This window comes from Leuciscus leuciscus (genome assembly GCF_965113295.1).
Source record: "Leuciscus leuciscus genome assembly, chromosome: 1".
Taxonomy (NCBI): Eukaryota; Metazoa; Chordata; class Actinopteri; order Cypriniformes; family Leuciscidae; genus Leuciscus; species Leuciscus leuciscus.
In genome coordinates, this window is record NC_138725.1 from 6,921,561 (window position 1) to 6,945,644 (window position 24,084).

At 41.3% G+C, this 24,084-nt stretch overlaps 1 long non-coding RNA gene across 2 annotated transcripts; it reads left to right on the forward strand.

Moving 5' to 3' along the window:
- Positions 1–11,366: 11,366 nt before the first annotated feature.
- Positions 11,367–22,652, forward strand: LOC309493499. Of its 2 annotated transcripts, XR_014203954.1 has the most exons (5): positions 11,367–11,444; positions 11,685–11,781; positions 21,151–21,422; positions 21,505–21,590; positions 22,371–22,652. It is a non-coding gene; the product is annotated as an uncharacterized lncRNA (long non-coding RNA). The 2 variants fall into 2 exon arrangements; XR_014203955.1 differs by lacking the exons at positions 11,367–11,444; positions 11,685–11,781 and adding an exon at positions 19,687–20,971 and having other exon boundaries at positions 22,371–22,651.
- The last annotated feature ends 1,432 nt before the right edge of the window (positions 22,653–24,084 follow it).

The following is a 24,084-nucleotide window of genomic DNA, read 5'->3' on the forward strand; positions in this document are numbered from 1 at the left end:
TACACTTATAAACTCTAAACTCTGAGTGTGTGTGTGTGTGTGTGTGTGTGTGTGTGTATCTATCTATCTACCGCTCTGAATACCATAGCAACCACCCAGAACACCCTAGCAACCACCTAGCAACCACCCAGAACACCCTAGCAACCACCCAAAAGACCCTAGCAACCACCCAAAACACCCTAGCAACCGCCTAGCAACCACCCAAAAGACCATAGCAACCACCCAAAACACCCTAGCAACCGCCTAGCAACCACCCAAAAGACCCTAGCAACCACCCAAAACACCCTAGCAACCACCCAAAACACCCTAGCAACCGCCTAGCAACCACCCAAAAGACCCTAGCAACCGCCCAAAATACCCTAGCAACACCATAGCAACCACACAAAACATCCTAGTAACCACCCATAACACCCTAGCAACCGCCTAGCAACCACCCAGAACACCCTAGCAACCACCCAAAACACCCTAGCAACCACCAAAAATACCCTAGCAACACCATAGCAACCACACAAAACATCCTAGTAACCACCCATAACACCCTAGCAACCGCCTAGCAACCACCCAGAACACCCTAGCAACCACCCAAAACACCCTAGCAACCACCCAAAATATCCTAGCAACCGCCTAGCAACCACCCAGAATACCTTAGCAACCACCCAAAACACCCTAGCAACCACCCAGAACACCCTAGCAACCGCCTAGCAACCACCCAGAATACCCTAGCAACCACCCAAAAGACCCTAGCAACCACCCAAAAGACCCTAGCAACCGCCTAGCAACCACCCAGAATATCCTAGCAACCACCCAAAACACCCTAGCAACCACCCAAAAGACCCTAGCAACCACCCAAAACACCCTAGCAACCACCCAAAACACCCTAGCAACCGCCTAGCAACCACCCAAAATACCCTAGCAACACCATAGCAACCACCCATAACATCCTAGAAACCGCCTAGCAAAAAATGTTCCGGTCCAAACTTTCTCAAGCCAACTTAAAGTTTGTCTCGACGAACTTTCGCATCTAGTTATTATTATTATTCTTCTGTGAATAACTGTTGACTCAAACTCGCCCTAGAGCTTTAACTCTACATACTCCAAACTCGGCTCAGACACTCAAACTGATCTGAAGTTAGTTGCTTTATCTTTTCAGACTGATCGGACTTACGGTTTTCCTACAAATGACGATCAAAACTCGGAAAAACTCCCATTGACTTAACATTGGGCATTCTAAAAAAATTCAAACTCACCAACCGACAAAATTTCAAATCTAAATCCCTTGAAAACTAAATCAAACTGCCATTCTATATATATTAGCCAATGAAACTCATTTAAACTAATAAACTCTAATCTCATACACTTATAAACTAATTAACTTAAATTTAATAACTAATTAACTAATAAACTCATGAATTCATATACTTATGAACTCTTAAACTCATAAATTAATAAACTCTGAACTCTAAACTCATTTAAACTTATAAACTCTAAACTCAAAAACTTGTACACTTATAAACTCATCAATTTATACACTTATAAACTCTAAACTCATAAACTCTGAGTGTGTGTGTGTGTGTGTGTGTGTGTGTGTGTGTGTGTGAGCGAGGTAGTCTGTTTGTGTGTGTGTGTGTGTGTGTGTGTGTGTATATCTATCTATCTAACTTATTTATCTATCTATCTCTCTGTCATGAACTTCAAACTACTTTAAACTTTAAACCAATTTAAATTTCTTAAGTTTAAAGCTCCCAGCTCCCAAGCAACTCCATAGCAACCAAACTTGAGTATCCTAGCAACCGTTTTGCAAGACCTATATCTCTGTATCAGAACATCGTATAGAGATGAGGTTTGGCTCTTTTGACTCATGCTAGCAAACAGCACTTTCAACATGCTACACATGCTAGCAGTGAATAGCTACATGCTAATAGCGATTAGTTAAGTAAGAACTCTATAAAAACTCCATAGTAACCATCTGTGACAACTACCAACCACCTAGTAACACCATATCAACCGCTCTGAATACCATAGCAACCACCCAGAACACCCTAGCAACCACCCAAAACACCCTAGCAACCACCCAAAATATCCTAGCAACCGCCTACTAACCACCCAGAATACCCTAGCAACCACCCAAAACACCCTAGCAACCACCCAGAACACCCTAGCAACCGCCTAGCAACCACCCAAAAGACCCTAGCAACCACCCAAAAGACCCTAGCAACCGCCTAGCAACCACCCAAAAGACCCTAGCAACCACAAAAAATAGCCTAGCAACCACCCAAAATACCCTAGCAACCGCCTAGCAACCACCCAAAAGACCCTAGCAACCACCCAGAATACCCTAGCAACCACCCAAAACACCCTAGCAACCACCCAGAACACCCTAGCAACCACCCAAAACACCCTAGCAACCGCCTAGCAACCACCCAGAATACCCTAGCAACCACCCAAAACAACCTAGCAACCACCCAGAACACCCTAGCAACCGCCCAAAAGACCCTAGCAACCGCCTAGCAACCACCCAGAATACCCTAGCAACCACCCAAAACACCCTAGCAACCACCCAGAACACCCTAGCAACCGCCTAGCAACCACCCAAAAGACCCTAGCAACCGCCTAGCAACCACCCAGAATACCCTAGCAACCACCCAAAACACCCTAGCAACCACCCAGAACACCCTAGCAACCGCCTAGCAACCACCCAAAAGACCCTAGCAACCACCCAAAAGACCCTAGCAACCGCCTAGCAACCACCCAGAATACCCTAGCAACCACCAAAAACACCCTAGCAACCACCCAAAAGACCCTAGCAACCGCCTAGCAACCACCCAAAACACCCTAGCAACCGCCTAGCAACCACCCAAAAGACCCTAGCAACCACCCAGAACACCCTAGCAACCGCCTAGCAACCACCCAGAACACCCTAGCAACCACCCAAAACACCCTAGCAACTGCCTAGCAACCACCCAAAAGACCCTAGCAACCACCCAAAATATCCTAGCAACCACCCAAAACACCTTAGCAACCGCCTAGCAACCACCCAAAATACCCTAGCAACACCATAGCAACCACCCATAACATCCTAGAAACCGCCTAGCAAAAAATTTTCCGGTCCAAACTTTCTCAAGCCAACTTAAAGTTTGTCTCGACGAACTTTCGCATCTAGTTAAGTTGGCTTGAGAGAGCCAACATATTGAAATCCTATTTAAACTTATTATTAATATTATTAAGTTGGCTTGAGAGAGCCAACATATTGAAATCCTATTTAAACTTATTATTATTATTATTATGTTGGCTTGAGAAAGCCAATATATTGAAATCCTATTTAAACTTATTATTATTATTATTCTTCTGAGCGGAAAAAAATCTGAGACTAACTCCTCCTAGAGCTTTAACGCTACATACTCCAAACTCGGCTCAGACACTCAAACTGATCTGACTCGAGTTGCTTTATCTTTTCAGACTGATCGGACTTACGGTTTTCCTAAAAATGACGATCAAAACTCGAAAAAACTCATTCAAAAACTCCATTGACTTACATTGGGGAGTTCTAAAAAATTCAAACCGACAAAAATTCAAATCTAAATCCCTTGAAAACTAAACCAAACTGCCATTCTATATATATTAGCCAATGAAACTCATTTAAACTAATAAACTCTAATCTCATACACTTATAAACTAATTAACTTAAATTTAATAACTAATTAACTAATAAACTCATGAATTCATAGACTTATGAACTCTTAAACTCATAAATTAATAAACTCTGAACTCTAAACTCATTCAAACTTATAAACTCTAAACTCAAAAACTTGTACACTTATAAACTCATAAATTTATACACTTATAAACTCTAAACTCATAAACTCTGAGTGTGTGTGTGTCTGAGTGAGTGTGTGAGGGAGGTAGTCTGTTTGAGTGTGTGTGTGTGTGTGTGTGTGTGTGTGTGTGTGTGTGTGTGTGTGTGTGTGTGTGTATCTATCTATCTACCGCTCTGAATACCATAGCAACCACCCAGAACACCCTAGCAACCACCCAGAACACCCTAGCAACCACCCAAAATATCCTAGCAACCACCCAAAAGACCCTAGCAACCACCCAAAACACCCTAGCAACCGCCTAGCAACCACCCAAAAGACCATAGCAACCACCCAAAACACCCTAGCAACCACCCAAAACACCCTAGCAACCGCCTAGCAACCACCCAAAAGACCCTAGCAACCACCCAAAATACCCTAGCAACACCATAGCAACCACACAAAACATCCTAGTAACCACCCAAAACACCCTAGCAACCGCCTAGCAACCACCCAAAAGACCCTAGCAACCACCCAAAATACCCTAGCAACACCATAGCAACCACACAAAACATCCTAGTAACCACCCATAACACCCTAGCAACCGCCTAGCAACCACCCAGAACACCCTAGCAACCACCCAAAACACCCTAGCAACCACCCAAAATATCCTAGCAACCGCCTAGCAAACACCCAGAATACCCTAGCAACCACCCAAAACACCCTAGCAACCACCCAAAACACCCTAGCAACCGCCTAGCAACCACCCAAAAGACCCTAGCAACCACCCAGAATACCCTAGCAACCACCCAAAATACCCTAGCAACCGCCTAGCAACCACCCAAAAGACCCTAGCAACCACCCTAAATATCCTAGCAACCGCATAGCAAACACCCAGAATACCCTAGCAACCACCCAAAAGACCCTAGCAACCACCCAGAACACCCTAGCAACCAACCCTAGCAACCACCCAAAACACCCTAGCAACCACCCAAAACACCCTAGCAACCGCCTAGCAACCACCCAAAAGACCCTAGCAACCACCCAGAATACCATAGCAACCACCCAAAATACCCTAGCAACCGCCTAGCAACCACCCAAAATACCCTAGCAACCACCCAGAATACCCTAGCAACCACCCAAAATACCCTAGCAACCGCCTAGCAACCACCCAAAAGACCCTAGCAACCACCCTAAATATCCTAGCAACCGCATAGCAAACACCCAGAATACCCTAGCAACCACCCAAAAGACCCTAGCAACCACCCAGAACACCCTAGCAACCACCTAGCAACCACCCAAAATACCCTAGCAACCACCCAAAAGACCCTAGCAACCACCCAAAAGACCCTAGCAACCGCCTAGCAACCACCCAGAATACCCTAGCAACCACCCAAAACACCCTAGCAACCACCCAGAACACCCTAGCAACCGCCTAGCAACCACCCAAAAGACCCTAGCAACCACCCAAAATATCCTAGCAACCACCCAAAACACCCTAGCAACCACCCAAAACACCCTAGCAACCGCCTAGCAACCACCCAAAAGACCCTAGCAACCACCCAAAACACCCTAGCAACCACCCAGAACACCCTAGCAACCGCCTAGCAACCACCCAAAAGACCCTAGCAACCGCCTAGCAACCACCCAAAAGACCCTAGCAACCACCCAGGACACCCTAGCAACCACCTAGCAACCACCCAGAACACCCTAGCAACCGCCTAGCAACCACCCAAAAGACCCTAGCAACCACCCAAAATATCCTAGCAACCACCCAAAACACCCTAGCAACCACCCAAAACACCCTAGCAACCGCCTAGCAACCACCCAAAAGACCCTAGCAACCACCCAAAACACCCTAGCAACCACCCAGAACACCCTAGCAACCGCCTAGCAACCACCCAAAAGACCCTAGCAACCGCCTAGCAACCACCCAAAAGACCCTAGCAACCACCCAGGACACCCTAGCAACCACCTAGCAACCACCCAGAACACCCTAGCAACCTCCCAAAATACCCTAGCAACACCATAGCAACATCCTAGCAACCGCCTAGCAAAAAACGTTCTGCTCCAAACTTTCTCAAGCCAACATAAAGTTTGTCTCGACGAACTTTCGCATCTAGTTAAGTTGGCTTGAGAGAGCCAACATATTGAAATCCTATTTAAACTTATTATTAATATTATTAGTGGTGCTTTTTCAAAGCACCACTAGTGTTATTGTCGCTCATACTTATTATTCTTATTCTTATTATTCCACACAAAGTTTGGCGCGTAATGCGCCCCGCACCGTTTGTCACAGACCCCTGAGTGAGGTGTCAAATCGAGCGGCTCATTGAGGAGAGGTGTGCTATATCTTTTCTAAGCGATCGGGTGTACGATGTTCACACAGCGGACGAAAAAGCGGCCAAAAAAGTCCCATTGACTTAACATGGGGAGTTCTAAAAACATTTGAATCCCAACTGCCGTTTTCACACACACCACTCCAAAGGGCCTGACACCCCTGCGTTTCTCTCCCTCTCTCTCTCCCTCAGAGGATTTATATTATCAAGCAGCCAATAAGTAATGGCCTAAAATCTTCATAGCCACACCCTAGCAACCAGTTACAGCACCCTAGCAACCACTAAGAGCTCCCTAGCAACCACCCTATACCAAAAAAAAATTTTTTTTTTAAATGTATTTATTTTTTAAAGCAATATTACACTCGTGGCCTTGCAAAATCGCTCCATGCTTGTGCTTATAGGCACTCGCAATCACCCAGGACACCCTAGCAACTGCCTAGCAATGCCTAGCCTCCACCCAGAATACCCTAGCAACTGCCTAGCAACACCATAGCAACCACCCAGAATACCCTAGCAACCGCCTAGCAACCACCCGGAACACCTTAGCAACTGCCTAGCAACACCATAGCAACCACCCAGAACACCCTAGAAACCACCTAACAACCACCCAGAACACCTTAGCAACCCTATTCATTTAAATGTAATCATTATGGTCGCCTGAGGGCGCTCAACGACCATGTCATCTGTGAGTGTGAGTTTCTAACAAACTAAAAAAAAAACCTTTACAATAAATTCATTACATAATTTACCATTGTTAATGTGTGTTTATTTTTGTTTGTTTGTTGTTGTTTATAGTATTTAATGATTATACACACATTAAGCATAATTAACCAATTACATCGATGAAACTACAAAGGTGGCACAGAGGTATAATTACAAAATAAAGTCATTATGATTGTTATTAATATTATTTTATAAAGTAAGTAACATGTAAGGTAAAAGTAGTTTAATCACGTGAATACGTGTGACAAAGCCGTTTCTGTGACAGCTCGAGCTCTCCTACACACCGTGTATCAGGTCCGAATTCACTCACTTCAGTTCGTTCATTCCTTGCAGATATAATGCACTCAGATGCCATGCCATACACTACTATATAAGGATTAGTGAATGAGTGAACGAGTGAGCGGTTTCGGACACAGCTACTTTACATCATTCACTCCTTGCAGATATAGTGCACTTAAATTCCATACACTATATAGGGATTAGTGATTGAGTGAACGAGTGAGCGGTAACTCGATAATCCCGAGTCATATGGTGCGTTCAAGTCCTCCTGGGAATTTCGTACGTACGAGGTGGGAAGTCGTGTTGACGACGTGAGGTGCGTTCAAGTCAGTTTCGTCGGAGCAAGATGGTGGTGTACCTTCTTTTAATGAATAACACGAAAATATAGCAAGTTTTGTTAACTCTGCTTATAGAAAATGAAGAACAAAGAATGCGCATCGGGTGTGTTTTTCTTTTTATGTTTTTAATTAACTTATGAGGCCAATGTAAATTAACTGTATCATTATATAATTAGTTAATTGTTATATTACAAGTAGGCTATATCATATTTTGTGCAGAGAGCTTACTTTGTTATAAATGAAAAAGCCTTACAATGTCACTGCTAAACCTGTAAGTGATAGGCTATATTTTACTATCACTTTGCTCAACTACAGACGTTGCATTCATTGATTCCGCCATGCTTCTCACTGACACGCCCCCAACTCGTACAGATCGGGGCTTAAAGAAAATCCCGAGCTCCCCACTGGTATTTACGACATTGTGGTGGCGTTCATGTGCATTCAACTCGTAAATACGATCTATACGAGATGACTTGAACGCACCAATAGATTTGTTCACAATGAACGAATCATTCATGGCCGATTCATCACTAGAAGGTGCGATTCTATTGGTTGCACAATCAAAGCTCGCCGCTGATTGGCTGCGAGATCGACTTCACTGGAGCAGAGCTGGTCAACTGTCCCATTATTCTCTTGAGGTAAGTGGAGACGGTTGTTTTCAAATATGCTGTTTTATAAAGCCTTGTATTGTCAAATGCAGCTCTTTGTTTGAATTAAATGTAGGTAATATTATTCGTATTGTAATGAGTTGTAGTTAATTTTTAAAAAGCGTTTTTGTTTGCACTGAAGCTACCTTTTTCTAAGAGGGTAATGTATGATACGTTATGTCTACACTTCAATCTTTGTGTTAAAGAGTAACATGATATTTTTTTACGTGTCTGATGGATATTACGTCATTTGGTTTTTGTTGTTTGTGTAGCTTACAATAGCTTAAATACTGTGTGAGGAGTGTGTTATTTTGGCGCTTATTTTAAGCGAAAGCATGGTAGATTAAATGGTAATGTACAATACTTCTGGTAACTGTTACTCTGTTGTATTAATGCATATGGCCTCAGAAATATCATTATGAAAATTGTCGATTGATGCCGCTTCATGTCAAAGGCAGCGTCAAAGTTTCCTCATGTAACGTAATCAAAGGCAGTTAGCTGCTAGATTAGTCAGTGAGAACCGATTTCAGTGCGCACTCACTGACAGAATTCTCTAATAAACCACAAAGTGTAAATATAATGTATGTAACGTTAAGAAATTATTTTTTTCTCTGTATTTAGCTTTTAATATAACGGGAGTTCCATGAGTGTTTTACTGGTATTTCTCAAGATTGAGTTGATAACATTGCTTTTCGCGCCTTGCGGTCACGTGCTTCATGTTAGCAGCTACACAAATCCGCGTTTACAATCTGTTTGAAATGGTTTCAAGTAGGATAGAGACACCAGCTTCACTATATTTGCAGCATTTTGGTCATTATTAAAGCATGATGTGACGCATAACGCATCGATTACTACGTTGACGAGATTCACAGTATTTTGAGGAGTGGTGAAGAAACAAAATGAATATGTTTTTCTTCAGATATTCCTTATAGATTGTGGGTCGGCCTCAGAACCGACCAAATACCTTGAGTGTAACTTTTATCAATTAAAAATAAATTCACTTTATTTTAGTTAAGTTATAGTTAGAATATATTTTATGGTACTAAAGAATTATGATAAAATAATGTCGATTGGTGCATTACATCAGTGTTCATGGCTATCAAATGCAGTGTTGAGCACTATAGCCAATCACACGCGTTTCTGCTGAGTTTAAAAATACAACGTCCAATCAAAGGCTGTTAGATTAGTCACCGGTGAAGAAATCCGGTGAGAACTGATTTCAGTGCGCGCTGCGTCACAGAATTCTCTAATCATAAACCACAAAGTGCAAAATTATGTAAGAAATGAATTTTGCACTGTAGATAGACAGCTTTGTTTCTGGGTTTTTCCTACGAATTTTTGTCCTGCCAGAGCCTTATTTGATCGGTGAGTGATGACTGCTGCGCATGTGAAAGTGCACGCACTGAAAGAACGAGCAGAGAGGGAGAGAGCCCCAGCGGCGCGCGCGCACTCTAACGTCTTCAAAGCGATGTCTTGCTCTCTTCTCACTCCCGCAATTTATCAAAATCAAATAACACGATGGTAAAAGGTAGAAATAACAAAGTTTCACGTAGAGCATTCTGAGATTTAAGAATGTAATTTTGTAATTTTTCACCCTGAATGGGTGAATTGTGCTGGAAAAAAACGCCGTTGCCTCATTTTCTCTGAAAATCGTTACTCACATTCAAATGACATAAAACACACTTTCAGTAAACTATTCAGAGATGAAATGTGTTCAATCTTGTGCGATGTCCTAACTGCTGGGATAATCACAACGCGTACACGTACGACTCGCATACTAATGACTCTTTTGAACCGATTCACTTTAATGAATTGTTAAAACAACTGATCTGTCCAACACTAATCTCTGAATCGGTGTATAACAGCAGGTAACACTTTACAATAAGGTTCCATTTATCAAACTCTTGTTAACTACATTAGTTAACATTAACTATTAATAAACCATTAATCTTTGTTAATGTTAATTTCACCATTTACTAGTAGCCTACATTATTGAAATCAAAAGTTGTATTTGGTAACATTAGTAAATGCACTGTGAAGAAACATGAACAAACAATGAAAAGCTTTATTTTTATTAACTACAATTAATTAATACAGGAACAAATGTATTATTCATGGTTAGTTAATGTTAGTTAGCGTAATACATGAATGTTAAATCAAACCATACTGTAAAGTGTTACAAACATAATTTACTCAGAACTCAGAAGTGCTTACCCCATTTTTTATTATTAATAGTGGTTAGCAAGATTTCACCTTAATAAACTACAGTATTTTTAGGTTATTTATATAACAATGTGTAGATTTTTGTAGAAAATGACAAACATTTTTGTAGAAATCATTTAGTTTAGACTGGAGTGAGGTGAACATGTTCAGCTTTTTTTCCAGTGTTATTATTTGCAATGAAAGTTCAAGTTACATGGTTTGTGAGTGTGGTGTTGAGTTTTATGACACTCTTTTTCTCTGTTTCAGAATACTGATTCACAAGCATTCCTTACTGCATTTCAAAGGTAAAGGTTTAATTAGGGACATGGCCACAAATACAAAATGCTTCAGATTTGGCTTGTTGATAAGAAAATCTTTATAGTTTAAAAATGATCAGAAATATAAAAGCTATTAGAAAAAAACTGTTTTGTTTATGCCACAAATAATTAAGACTACATTTAACTGTCCTGTACCTACTTGTCCTATATAGTAAACTTGCTGGATGGTTGGTCCATCACAGGTTTTAGGCAGCATATTTGACATAACTCGGCTTCTAGAAAATATAAGAGTATTCCAAAAAAAGAAATTCTTGAGATAAATTGCTAATCATTATCATAAATTTCATTATGTTGTCTTTTTTTTTTTTTTTAGACTGACTGATCAGAGCACAACCTACATTTTCTGCTGTACTTTTCTCTCTGGTTAGTATTAATATTGTTTCTTAAAAGCTGTATTATGGCATTTTCATCCCATCGCCATAATTGTAGTCCCTGTGCCTTAATATGTCTGTTTTTATATATTTTTCAGGTTCCTTGTGTTTTGGCGTTTTCTACAGAGAGCAGTTTATTTCATTTCTTACCCCACATCCTCTACCTTCACCACCTACCCCCTCCACCTTCACCACCCACCCCCTCCACCTTCACCCCCCCCGCCCACCTCAACCCACCGACCCACCACCTACCACCCCCCCCCCCCCCCCAAAAAAAAAACTTTATTGCAATTTACAAGTTTACACAGTGTCTCTTTCGTTGTTCTTGTTTAACTGTTTGTTTTCTTCCTGAGAGTACTACAGGTTTTATCTATCTTTTTAGGCTCAACAGCTGTTACATCTGGAGAACGTTCAAAGTATGTGCCTACCTAAGTGAGAATGTCCAATTAAAATGAATTTTACTAACAAATAAGTGCATTTAAATATTACTTTTGAGTATTAAAAAGAAATCCATGGCTACTTTTTATGATTTGAGACTTGAAAGTAAAATCTCTACTTTTAAAATGTACTTAATTCACTCAAATTAGTGAGTTAAACAGATACATTTGTGAAGAATCATTTTTTGTCATTTCTTTTTATCTCTTCATATTTTAAAGGATGCCGCGGAAAGGAAAGAGATCTCAGGCTCAAAAAATTCGTAGGAGAAAGTTGGACCTGGAGGATGACCAGACCAGACCCTCCAGGATTAACCAGGTACTATTGATATCTGTGTCTTGCAACATGCTCATTACAGGGCACCTTAATGTTTGGGACTAGGGCTGTCACGATTTCACAAATGCGACCACATCAAATTTTAACTCGCAAATTCTCAAAAAAAGGGTCGTATATGACGACTTTTTTGGTCGCAGCCTGGACCCTGCAATGCTAATCATAATGACTTTATGACTATACAATAGAGATGCACCGATTACAATTTTCTGGGCCGATTCCGATTTCCGATTTTTCATTAAGTTTGACCTGCCGATACTGATTTTAGCCGATTCCGATTTCATTTTTTTCTAACCACTTTACAGCACACACAAATATTTATTTTATATCTTTTCTGTAATAGAACATTTTACAATTTGCATAGTACATATTTGTTTATAAATGCTATAAAATTGAACTATATAAATTACTCCAGGTGTGGGTAATTCACACACATCTAAAGTGCAGTGTTATGGAAGAACCATTTCCTTTTCACATTCAATATCCAATAATTGTTTTATATATTTAGCAAACTAAACGTCTGTATGAAAACAGGGAATGGCAATAAAATAATATATAAATAAAAAATAAAATAAATATAGCCTTGCAGTATAAAGATATTTTTCAAAGCACACACACACACACAGGCCTATTGCCATCACTTGTACAAACTGAATAATAAAACAAGTTTAAATGGGTAAGTTACATTTTCTATAAATATTAGTCTTCATAGCCTACTCCAGTTCTTGTTAAAACACGCAAATTCTGTGCATTTTGGGCACTTTTTTTGTGAAACCCTATTTAGGCTATTTTGTCCATCAAAAGTGTGCTTTCCCTTTAATTGAGCGTGAGTAGTGCAGCAAATAGACTCGGCGCCGAAACACGCGCTTCACTGCTCGCGACGCTCCTGCTCCCGCTTCCGTTGTGAATGCACTCATTGATTAACATGCACAATGAAAAAAAATACGCGCTTGCGGTCTGAACGGACGAGGTTTCCTACATGTGCGTTCCGTGTGCACGTGTGATGCTGATGTTGCGCGATGTTAATAATGCGGCTCCCGAGTGCATTTGACCGGCATAAAATCGGCATTTGTCAGACTGACCGGCCGGTCGCCGATCACGTGAAAATCGGCCAATTCCGGTCACCAGCCGATCAATCGGTGCATCTCTACTATACAACACTTTAAAATAATATAATTTCTGCCTTATTCTATGATTTTCAAATACACCTTTTATAAGTGACTCAAATTTACAGTGCTTGCAGTAGCATTTACTGTGAACTGGTGTCGATCCGCTTTGATCTCAGTGCTGCGCATATACTTATTTAATTAAAATATTGCAATTTTTTAAATATTCACACTAAGCCAAATTGTAATTTCGATTAATTTCTGTTAATCGTGCAGCTCTAGAAATAAACAAAAAAACAACAATGCTCACTTGCTATAAGTATATGAATATCAGTAGATTGCCGATTGATAATCTCCATTAGGGATGCACCGATACCAGTATCAGTATCGGGCCCGATACTGAGCTCATGTACTCGTACTCGTAAAAATGCTCCAACACCAATAACCAATACCAGACAGTGTGTGTAGGCTACAGTACACATTTGTTATTATTTTACTTCCATACAAGCGGCTCTGTCTCACACACATGCAAATCCGTATAGCACATTTATTACAATGTAAATTGTTAAATTGAATCACTAATTAATCAAATTAATTAATTAATCTTTAATTTTCAATGCCTTTTCTTTAGTTTTTCAGTTTATCTTTAATACTGTTTAGCAAAAATGTCTTTGTCCCAAACACTATGAAGTGCAATTTAACACTAATTTTTACCAACAGCCTAATTCCATGAATGATTATTTACAGGTTGAACAGGCAGGCACCAGTGCAGCTGTAGCTCAGTTTTCGGGTAGAACGTATGCAGAAGCTAGTGATATTGCACCCAGGGTTTTGTCTGTGCAGGCATCTCATTGTCAAGGTGATGATAGGTATGAGAGTTTCTCTAGAAATCATCAGTGCACGTGTGTAGCGTTGGCATTTTTAGCTAATCAGAGTGAAGGGATTACGTTCAAGATGTCTGACCTTGATAGAGTTTTAGAGGATGGAGATGCGTGTTATGTCTATATTAAAATGCAGCTTATTGCTGAAGGGAGGTTTAATCGCAACCATCTGACAATGGAGGACGTACCGTTGAGCGTTGCATCATTTCACCAGACACATAATGTGCTGAAGTCAGGAGTGATGTTTGGATACCTCAGAGCCACAGGGACCCCTGGCACTGAAGAGTGGTGGATTCCTCTCACTGAAAGGCTACAGTGTCTCTCCACAGATGTCAGTCATGCTTTGCTCCTTGTCGCTCCAGAGTGTATTGCTGTGTTCAGAGACAGATCTGGAAGGTACGGATACTTCGATTCACACTCGAGGACTGCTGCAGGCTTGCCCCATCCTACTGGCCATGGAACTGCTGTCATGTTGACTTTCACCCACCTGAGTGACATGGCAGACAGAGTTCTCAAGATCTTCCGAGATCGTGGTGATGAGACCAGCTATGAATTCATGCCGGTATCATTTGAAACGGAGCAACAGTCTGTCCAACTGCCTTCAACATCTGTTTGTGAACAGGTATCACAAGTGATTTCACCTCTACCAGAACCAGTGCCAAATGTTGGAGCCAAAGTAAGTCTTGTCGGCTCAGGAGCTGAAAACCAAGAAGCGGTAGGTAAAACAAATAAGCACAGGAGAAGAAAAGAAATGCGTAAAACATTTAAAATTTCAGAAAAAAGCGGAGAACCTAACGACACAGCTGCATCTTATGCCACCAGAAAACATAAACATTTTTATTATGATAGACAGAGGTATGTGACTTCTTTGCAATACAAATCAAAGAAAAAAGAAGCAATTAAGGTTAAGTATAATCAAGATGCTCTCTTCCGAAACAAAATGAAAGGGTACATAGTGAGGAGGTACAGCACAGATGCTTTCTTCCAGAAGAAGATGAAACAATACTGTAAGAAGAGGTACAGCACAGATGCGCTCTTCCAGAAGAAGAAGAAAGAGTACATTAAGAAGAGGTACAGCACAGATGCTCTCTTCCAGAAGAAGATGAAAGAATACAGTAAGAAGAGGTACAGCACAGATGCTCTCTTCCAAAAGAAGAAGAAAGAGTACATCAAGAAGAGGTACAGCACAGATACTCTCTTCCAGAGGAAAATGAAAGCCTACATGGTTAAGAGATATGCAGGTGACCCAGAGTTCAGAGCACATCACATCCTGCGATGTACTCTACGCAAGACCCAAAAATGTGCCGGCAATGCTGCATATCACGCTCTTCATCGGTTGCAATGCGCACTCAGGATAAAAAAGAAATATACATCTTACATCCGTCCTAGACAGGAAACACCCCAGCCTTTGGTTAACAAAGTGATGGAAAGTGCCATACATGCATTCCGGTGTAAGATTCAGCATGGCCCTACACATGTCTGCACAGTCTGTCACAGAGCCCTGTTTCCTAATCAAGTCAAGGTCTGTAATAGAACAAGTTATAACAAAAACGTTCATGTTGCAGCGTCTTGCCTAACCGGGAAGTATGTTCACACTTGTGATAATGCCTGCTCAGGTTGCTGCGTAGTTCCAGAAGAGAGAAGACAGGAATGGATTTGCCCCACTTGTGACAGCCACCTCAAGAGAGGACAGATGTCTTCAATTGCAGCAGCCAACAAACTGGAGTTGCCACCAATCCCTGCGGAATTGGATGAATTAAATGTCCTTGAACGTCAACTCATTGCAAAAATTTTACCATTTGCTAAAATAGTTGCATTACCCAAAGGACAGCAGAGAGCAGTACGTGGTGCCGTCGTGTGTGTGCCCTCCGAGATGGAGAAGACTGTCAACTCTCTGCCAAGACCAAGAAGTGAGGCCCAGCTGCTGCAGGTGAAGCTGAAGAGACACGTTAAGTTTAAAGGATACCAGCACTTCCACACGGTGAATATGCATAACGTGCTTGCAGCTTTATCGAAGCTGAAAGCAATGCATTCGGAATACAGGGATATCTCCATAAGAGAATCTGCTGTATTTGAAAGTCCCCTAGAAGAGGAAGCTGATGTCTCTGAAAGTCACCTAGACGAGGAAGCTGAAGTCTCTGAGATGCAACAAGAAGTCGATGTTGCTGAGCAGGATGAGCAACACGTTAGCGTCGAGGAAAATGATGAGCTTCGACCCGGGCTCACATTAGACACGTGCATGCAGCCGCCCGACATCGGACATGAGATCTTGTCGTACGGTGAGGGAATATTTAGTATCGCACCTGCACAAGGACAAAAGCCTGTTGGATTTTTCAAAATCCCAAAGCTGGAAGCCATGGCGTTCCCTGTTCAATTCCCCACTGGACAGAATTCCATTGACGAGGAAAGACAAATTTCAATATCTCCCAGTATGTATTTCAACGCGAGATTGTTCAGCGTGGACACGCGTTTTGCAAAAGATCAGAGTTATCTTTTCTTTGCTCAGTTTGTAATAGAAACGCAAATGGCTAGAAACAGCATGTCTATTCAGTTGCGAAAAGGCAAACCTCTCACAAGAGACGGCCGAAGAATTTCTAACAGACTGCTTCAAGACAACCGGGAGATTGAAAGATTGGTACACAACAAAGACGCCACACGGTTCATGCAACCACTGAGAGGCTCTCCATCGTATTGGGAGAAAACTTTGAGGGATCTACAGGCTATGATAAGACAGTTAGGAACCCCTACGTTTTTTTGCACATTCAGTGCAGCCGAAATGAGATGGCCTGAAGTAATTACAGCAATCAAGGCCCAGCAAGGTGAACACGTCGACTTTTCCGAGCTTGACTGGACGACAAAGTGTGAAATCCTCCGAAGCAATCCAGTGACCGTTATGCGAATGTTTGAGAAGCGGGTGGATGCGCTAATGACTCATCTGCTTTTGTCGCCTGCCCAACCCATTGGTAAAGTTGAGGACTACTTTTACCGAGTGGAGTTTCAAGCTAGAGGGAGCCCACATATCCATCTTCTTGTTTGGATAAAGGACGCACCCGAGTTTGAAAAGGATTCTGACAAGGATGTTTGTGACTTTATTGACCGCAACATAACCTGCCAATTGCCCGATCCCTCGGCTGATCCTGAGCTTCACAAGATCGTCACAGAGGTCCAGCTTCACAGCAGGAACCACTCAAAGTCCTGTAAGAAGGGAAATCTTTTGTGTCGATTTGGGTTCCCCAAACTACCGGTGTCTAGCACCACGATCACTCGTCCGCGACCACAGCGTCCTGAAGAAGAGGATGACACGGACACTTCTCCATCTGGAAGCTGCATGTTTGCATCTAAACAACCACAGCGTCCTGAAGAAGAGCAAGAGAAAGCCCAAAATCAAGCAGAAAGAAGGAAGTTGAGACGGGAGGCTGCTCAAAAGGCAATGAGCGAAGCCAGGGCAAAACTCAAACCGGTGTGGGATCAGTTGAATGACCCCCAAGCCTCCTTTGACAGCTTGTCAGACCTACTGACAAAGAGTAAGTTGTCCATCGATGACTACAATGACAACGTCGAAGCATTGTCCAATGCCAACGTGATTCTGCTGAAGCGTGATCCAAAGGAGTCTTGGGTGAATGGATACAATCCCGATTTGTTGAGGGCATGGAACGCTAATATGGACATTCAGTTCGTTCTTGACGCTTTTAGCTGCGTTATGTATATGCTTTCATATATTTCCAAACCGGAGCATGAAATGGGCGATTTACTTAAGAACGTAATCAAGAGTGTGCGTGAGACGAACGTTGGCGAGGAAGATGAAATGAAGCAGATAATGCAAGCCTACTCCAAACACAGGCAAGTTAGCGCTCAGGAGTCTGTGGCACGAACATGCAGCTTACCATTGAAGAAGTGTTCACGAAGTGTTGTGTTTCTACCGACGGATGATGACACGCTAAAGATGAGTCTTCCCCTAAGCGTCCTACAAAATAAAAATCCCGATTCGGAGGATGTGTGGATGTCAGGGATGATTGATAAATACAGAGCAAGGCCTCAAACGCATGACTTTGAAAAGATGTGTCTGGCAGATTTTGCTTCGGAGTGCCGCATCGTGTACGGTCAACAAACTAAAGGCAAGAACGTTCACCAGCTGCTCAACGGCATGGGTTTTTTTCAGAAGAGAACATCTGGGAAGGCTGCAGTTATTAGGTATGCACGTTTTTCGGAGGAAAAACAACCCGAAAAGTTTTACAGTAGATTACTTAAGCTTTATATGCCACATCGGAGCAACGAACAGCTAAAACCGCCTAGATTTCCGACATATGAGACGTTTTACAAGAGTGCAAAGGTGGAACTACCTACCCACCATCGTGTGCTTTTCCCTGTCTGTGCCGTAGTGCAAGTAAACAAGGAAAAGTTTGAAAAACACAGCGACGAGGTGGATAAGGCGTTCGATCAGCTGCAACAGCAAGGGCCATCCGAGAACGCGTGGACCGCTTTTGCACCTGAAATTGAAGTGGATCGTTTAGAGTGCGTTGCAGAACGACAAGACATCAATCCAGATGATGAGGATGTACAAGACGATGTCCCAGAATTTCAGATTCTTGAACATGGAGATGGAGTCGTGCCACAAATAGAGGCACCGCAGATGAGCATTGAATTTGTAAGGAAGATGTTCAGGAGTCTAAACGAGACACAGGCAGCCATATTCTACACGGTCTGCCAGTGGTGTCAGAAGCGTGTGTGGGGTCATAATCCAGAACAGTTTTTCTACTTCATGTCAGGTGGTGCTGGTTGTGGCAAATCACATGTCATCAAGTGCATATACACGGAAGCGACCAAAATTCTGCGACAACTGCCTCGACTACGGGAGGAAGGAGATCTGTCCGTGCCTACGGTGCTCTTGAGTGCGTTTACTGGAACGGCAGCGTTCAACATATCCGGTAGAACACTGCATTCCATATTAAAACTTCCAAGGAATCTGAAGCCACCGTATCAAGGACTTGGAAATGCCCTAGATGAACTACGAGCAAGACTACGCGATGTGGAGATTCTTATCATCGATGAAGTGTCCATGATTTCGAAGGATCTTTTTGCCTACATAAACTGGAGATGTCAGCAAATCAAAGGCAGCAAGAAACCTTTCGGGGGAATCTCTGTCCTCGCCGTGGGTGACTTTTACCAACTGCCACCTCTGGGTAAAGCCAAACCACTCTGCGTTTACGAAGAGGATGTTTTGGACTTCTGGAAAGACCATTTCCAAATGATTACCCTCACCGAGATCATGCGTCAGAAAGAAGACCTGGCTTTTGCCCAACTTTTAAACCGCCTACGGGTGAAGCAGAAGACCGATGATCTTGCCGAACAAGATAGAGCTTTGCTACTCCAGGCTGTGAAGGACCCCAAAGACTGCCCGTGTGATGCACTTCACATATTTGCCACCAACAAGGAAGTTCACGCACACAATACCAAAACAATTCATGCTCTTCACACTGACATCATTACCATCGATGCCGAGGACTACAGGAAAGACCCCAGAACAGGAGGGATGAAGAGACAAAAGAAGCCCATCACCGGAAAAAAGGACAACTTGCCTGACACCATACAAATTGCGTTGGGAGTACGCATAATGGTGACTAGAAATTTGGACGTTGAAGATGGAATAGTCAACGGGTGTTTTGGAAAGATTGCAAACATTGTCAATAAGACAAAAGATGGATTCGACACCGTGCAAATGTTAGGACTTCAGCTCGACAATCCAAACGCAGGCAGGAAACACCGCAAAAGGGTGCAAGGTGAAGAAGATGACTTGGTTTACATCGAGAGATCCGAAGAAACTCTTAGCAAAGGAGCAGTTCGTCGACAATTCCCCATCAAGTTAGCTTATGCCTGCACAACTCACAAAGTTCAAGGCATGACAATGGAGAATGCCGTGGTGTCACTGAAGAAGATTTTCGAGCCGGGAATGGCCTACGTTGCCCTCAGCAGAACGACTTCACTTCGTGGATTGCACATCACGGACTTCAGTGAAAAGAAGATATATGCAGATCCTACAGTCACAGCCTCGTTGGGAAACATGACCAGAGCAACATTCGAAGGAATCATGCCACTTTTGCAGCAGGTGAGGGAAACCAACATGGATCAAACGCTTAAAATCATTCATCACAACACAGAAGGACTGTCATCCCACATTGAAGATATCAGATGCCATCATGAACTGCTTCTATCGGATATTCTTTGCATGACGGAAACTCACCTGACCGGATCATTCACTACACCTCACGTCCAATTGGATGGATACAACATGTTTCTGCGTAACAGACATGTCTCCTACTCGACACACCAAGAAATTGCACAGAAAGCTGGCGGTGGAGTTGCAATATATTGCAAAGAGCATATTTCAGCTCAGCCTAGGCAGTTTGTACAAAATGTGACCGATCTGGAGTATGTCGTCATCAAAGTAGATAGCCCGATCAAAGCAACAATCGCTGCTGTCTACAGGCCACCACACTACGGATTCGAAGGATTCCTGGAAAACTTGAAGAGTCTGCTGGATTATTTGGACATCGTGGACGAACATCCTGTCATAATCTGTGGCGATTTTAATGAGGATCTCCTCTGCACAGGGAATAAAACTGTTCTGGAATTGTTTCAGTCTAAAGGATACACGCAACTGATCACCACAGCAACAACTAAAAAGAACACTCTGTTGGATCATATTTACATCTCTCATCCGGATTTGTGCCTTCAGTCGGGTGTCTTGCATAGTTATCATAGTTATCACAATCCCGTTTACTGTATTTTGCGTTAATTCGGGTTTTTTTGGTGGACAGATATCGTTGTGTTTTGTGGTAGGTTAGTATGCCATACGGAACCGTTTGCCACTGAAACTGCTTTATAACGCACCAGTGGGGCTTCAACAGCCTTAGTTAAACGGTTGGGCGCGTATGGTCGGGTTGTTAGGTAGTATGCCATACGGAACCGTTGCCAATGGACCTGCATACGTGACATCAGCGGGGCTTCGACAGCCTTAATCAAACGGGTTGGCGCGTATGGTCGTGTTGCGGTTAGATTGTGGTTAGGTCATGTTTAGGGTTTATGCCACTGAGCTACGAGGAAGGAGCAACCTCAGCAGCAGCAGGAAGGACGGAGGAATAGTGTGACAACTCCAGGGAGGACACAGACAGTCATAGAGCAACAGTGGCAGTAAGTTATAAAAGACAAGGGAAAGAGAGAAGTAGCAAGACACCATTGTAATGTTTGATTTTGACCTTATAACATACATTTTAACTTGAATTGATGTTCAATCTACACAATTTGTGACAATCTGTGCGGGATATGCAGTCCCCTGCTATTCTATGATTGATATGTGCCCTTCTGTAAAGTTGCAGGAAGAATTGGGAGACCATAGCAGTCCTGTCTGGATATGAGTGTGCAATATACCTTCTAAAGCTAAGTGTTCAAAGATTTTGCTTCAGTCGGTGTACTACTGCTTTTCATAACCGCATTTGAATAGAAATGTTATATTTGAATCTAATTTAGATTTTTATGTTTTTCAGGAACCAGCCAAATGAATTCAGATTGTCTGAGAAGATCACGTGTGCTACATCAATGACGATGACGAGCTGGATACCAGATTATGTGCCAATTTCTTTCCGTAAGTTTTATTTCTGAGTTTTTTATTTATTTATTTTTTTATTAGTACGGGTGTATTAGTGATCCCATTGTTCATTTATTAGTTTCATGCCCAGAGAACAGGTCCAAATATCTATGGCATTGAGGGCAACACTGAAGAATGAAGAAGCAGAGGAAGAAGCAGACTGAGGTAAAGTTTGTCAATACTACTAATAAGGTCTAGTGTTTCAGTGCATTTTATTATACAATGGTTTCAGGGTTTTTCCCGGGTCAAAAATTGTCTTTGTTGGTGACCAACAGACACTGTTGTCCTATCTTGCCCTCTTATTTAAAAAAAAGAGCAGATTTTACCACTGGATTTCATAGTTTTGTAAGATAAAATTATAATTTTGTTATATAATCATATTGATATTAAAAAGTTAAACTAAAAAAAGTAGCATCAAAAGGTTCATTTTAACTAATAGCCTTAATTTTCTACCATATAGCTAACAATTGAATAAAAGTAACCGCTAGCTAACAACAACTTGCTTTGCGCTTTATGATTTTAATCACTCCTGTATGAACTTAATTTTATTTATTTATTTTTGACAATGTTATTTATTTTAAAAACTGCTGTTCAAAGTTTATTCATGTTAGTTCACTGCATTTACTAATGTTAGCATTTACTACTTTTGATTTTAACAATGTACGGTATTAGTAAATGTTAAAAATCACTAACAAAGATTAATAAATGCTAAAAAAGTTAAATGCAGGAAAAACCATGGGTTTTGTTCAAATATGTATGATTTGATGTAAAAAGCTTTGATTTTAACGTGCATGGTGGTTCTCAGAAGTGACAGAGCAAAAATTGTCTTTTGCCAGGCTTACATTTGACCCATCAACTATGCTGCTCAATAAGTCTTGGAGAATCAGAACAATTCAAATAAATTCACTAACATTATCATATATGTTTTACCTCCTCTGCCCTCAGGATATCCAGGGAGACAGATGCGCGCCATTCAGCATGGCATTCAGACGGGGTTCACCTGAGCACAGAGGGAAACCAGCTTCTCCTGAGCAACCTGAGAGAAGGTCTGCGGGTGGAATGCCAAAATGGCTGAAGCCAAATGTCCTTTTAAAGGCAACAACGGCTCTTTTCAGAGCTACCCACTCATTCAAATAAAGAGCATTTTTACAAATGTATTCACAACAAAATTCTCTGCACTATAGGCTAAATAATCTCTTTTTTTATCTCTAGGCTTTTCATAATCTTAGGGGTAATGCTGTAAAGATCATTTTAATACAAAGTATATCTAATAACTAGTACAACACTGTAGGATCTAATCCATTTGCTGGGTAGGATCTGGAACAACAGGCGTTTAAAAAAAAAATTCTCTTCAATAAACATTTGGTTAATTGGTACATACTGTGTTTTTGTCTTTATTGAATTTTATTGAAAGTTACTCATTGGCACAGTAAGAATATTTTCTTGTGAACTTCAGAGAACATCCAGGTATATTCACAGATGGTTCTTTAAGATGGTAAGAGGGTAATTTAAAATCTTACATTTAAATTAGCTTTATATACTCAACATTTATAAAATCAAGACCACAACATGTACAGGATATCAACGATCAATTAATGTTTGATGCTTTGAAAAGAATAACATGCATTCATAATCAGACACGTCTGTCTTCACACAGCTTCACTGAACAGCATCTAAATGTGCTTTTAATCCAGAAGTGTGCATAATTGGAGGAATATTGATACATTTAGAAGTTCATTTCATTTATTAAGACAAAATCATTTTTTCTATTAATATTCCAATAAACTATGCGATCTGATGAGCATAAGTGGCTTCCAGTGATCGCTGTTACGACCAGGTGGTGTGGTATGTATTAACATATAATTTTCTCATTTCTTAATTCTAAACTTTAAAATACTCATTAATTTTTATTTCAACTACAAATTTAAATGAAGTTGAAAAACAATGAAAATGAATTATAATTTAACACAATATTATTCCAACCAAAAATATTTGTACTTATGTGCAGAGCGATCAATGGGGTGTCAGAGTTAAGTGTCTGTGTGTAAAGTAACGTTGCATGCATTCCTCTTCTGGGTCCTTCACAGAAACGAGTGAGTTGTGCCATTTAAAACAATAAAAAATAATGTAATACGCTGCGCACTGTTGCTCAGTATTGCTCAGGGACGCAGACGGTAGTCGTGGTAACGAACAACACATTAACCTCTTTAGCTTCTGTGCTGAGATTCCGGTGGAATAACAACAAAATGCACACTAAAGTGTCTCTGCTTGATATGCAACCACTAATGAGCATATTCTGTTTGGTTAGTAAAAAAAAAAAACTATTATAATTGCGGATTAGAACATAGAACCTCTGACACGCGTGGCAAAAATTCAACCACTGGCCCAGTAATGTAGACAGACAATAGACGCGGATCTACATTTATTCACGTGAAAATTCTCGGAATTAATAATACATACTAATAGATCTCATTAAACGATAAACTCAATGTACTGTTTCTAGATTTCTGGACATCGTTAAAAGTTATTTATTTTTAAAATTTGTTATTGTACATATATTCACAGATAGTATAGGGGACATTCTACCAGAAACGTACATTATCTGTCCTTGAATTGTTACAGTGAATAAAAAAGTATTTCATCCAAAAATTTCTAAAAC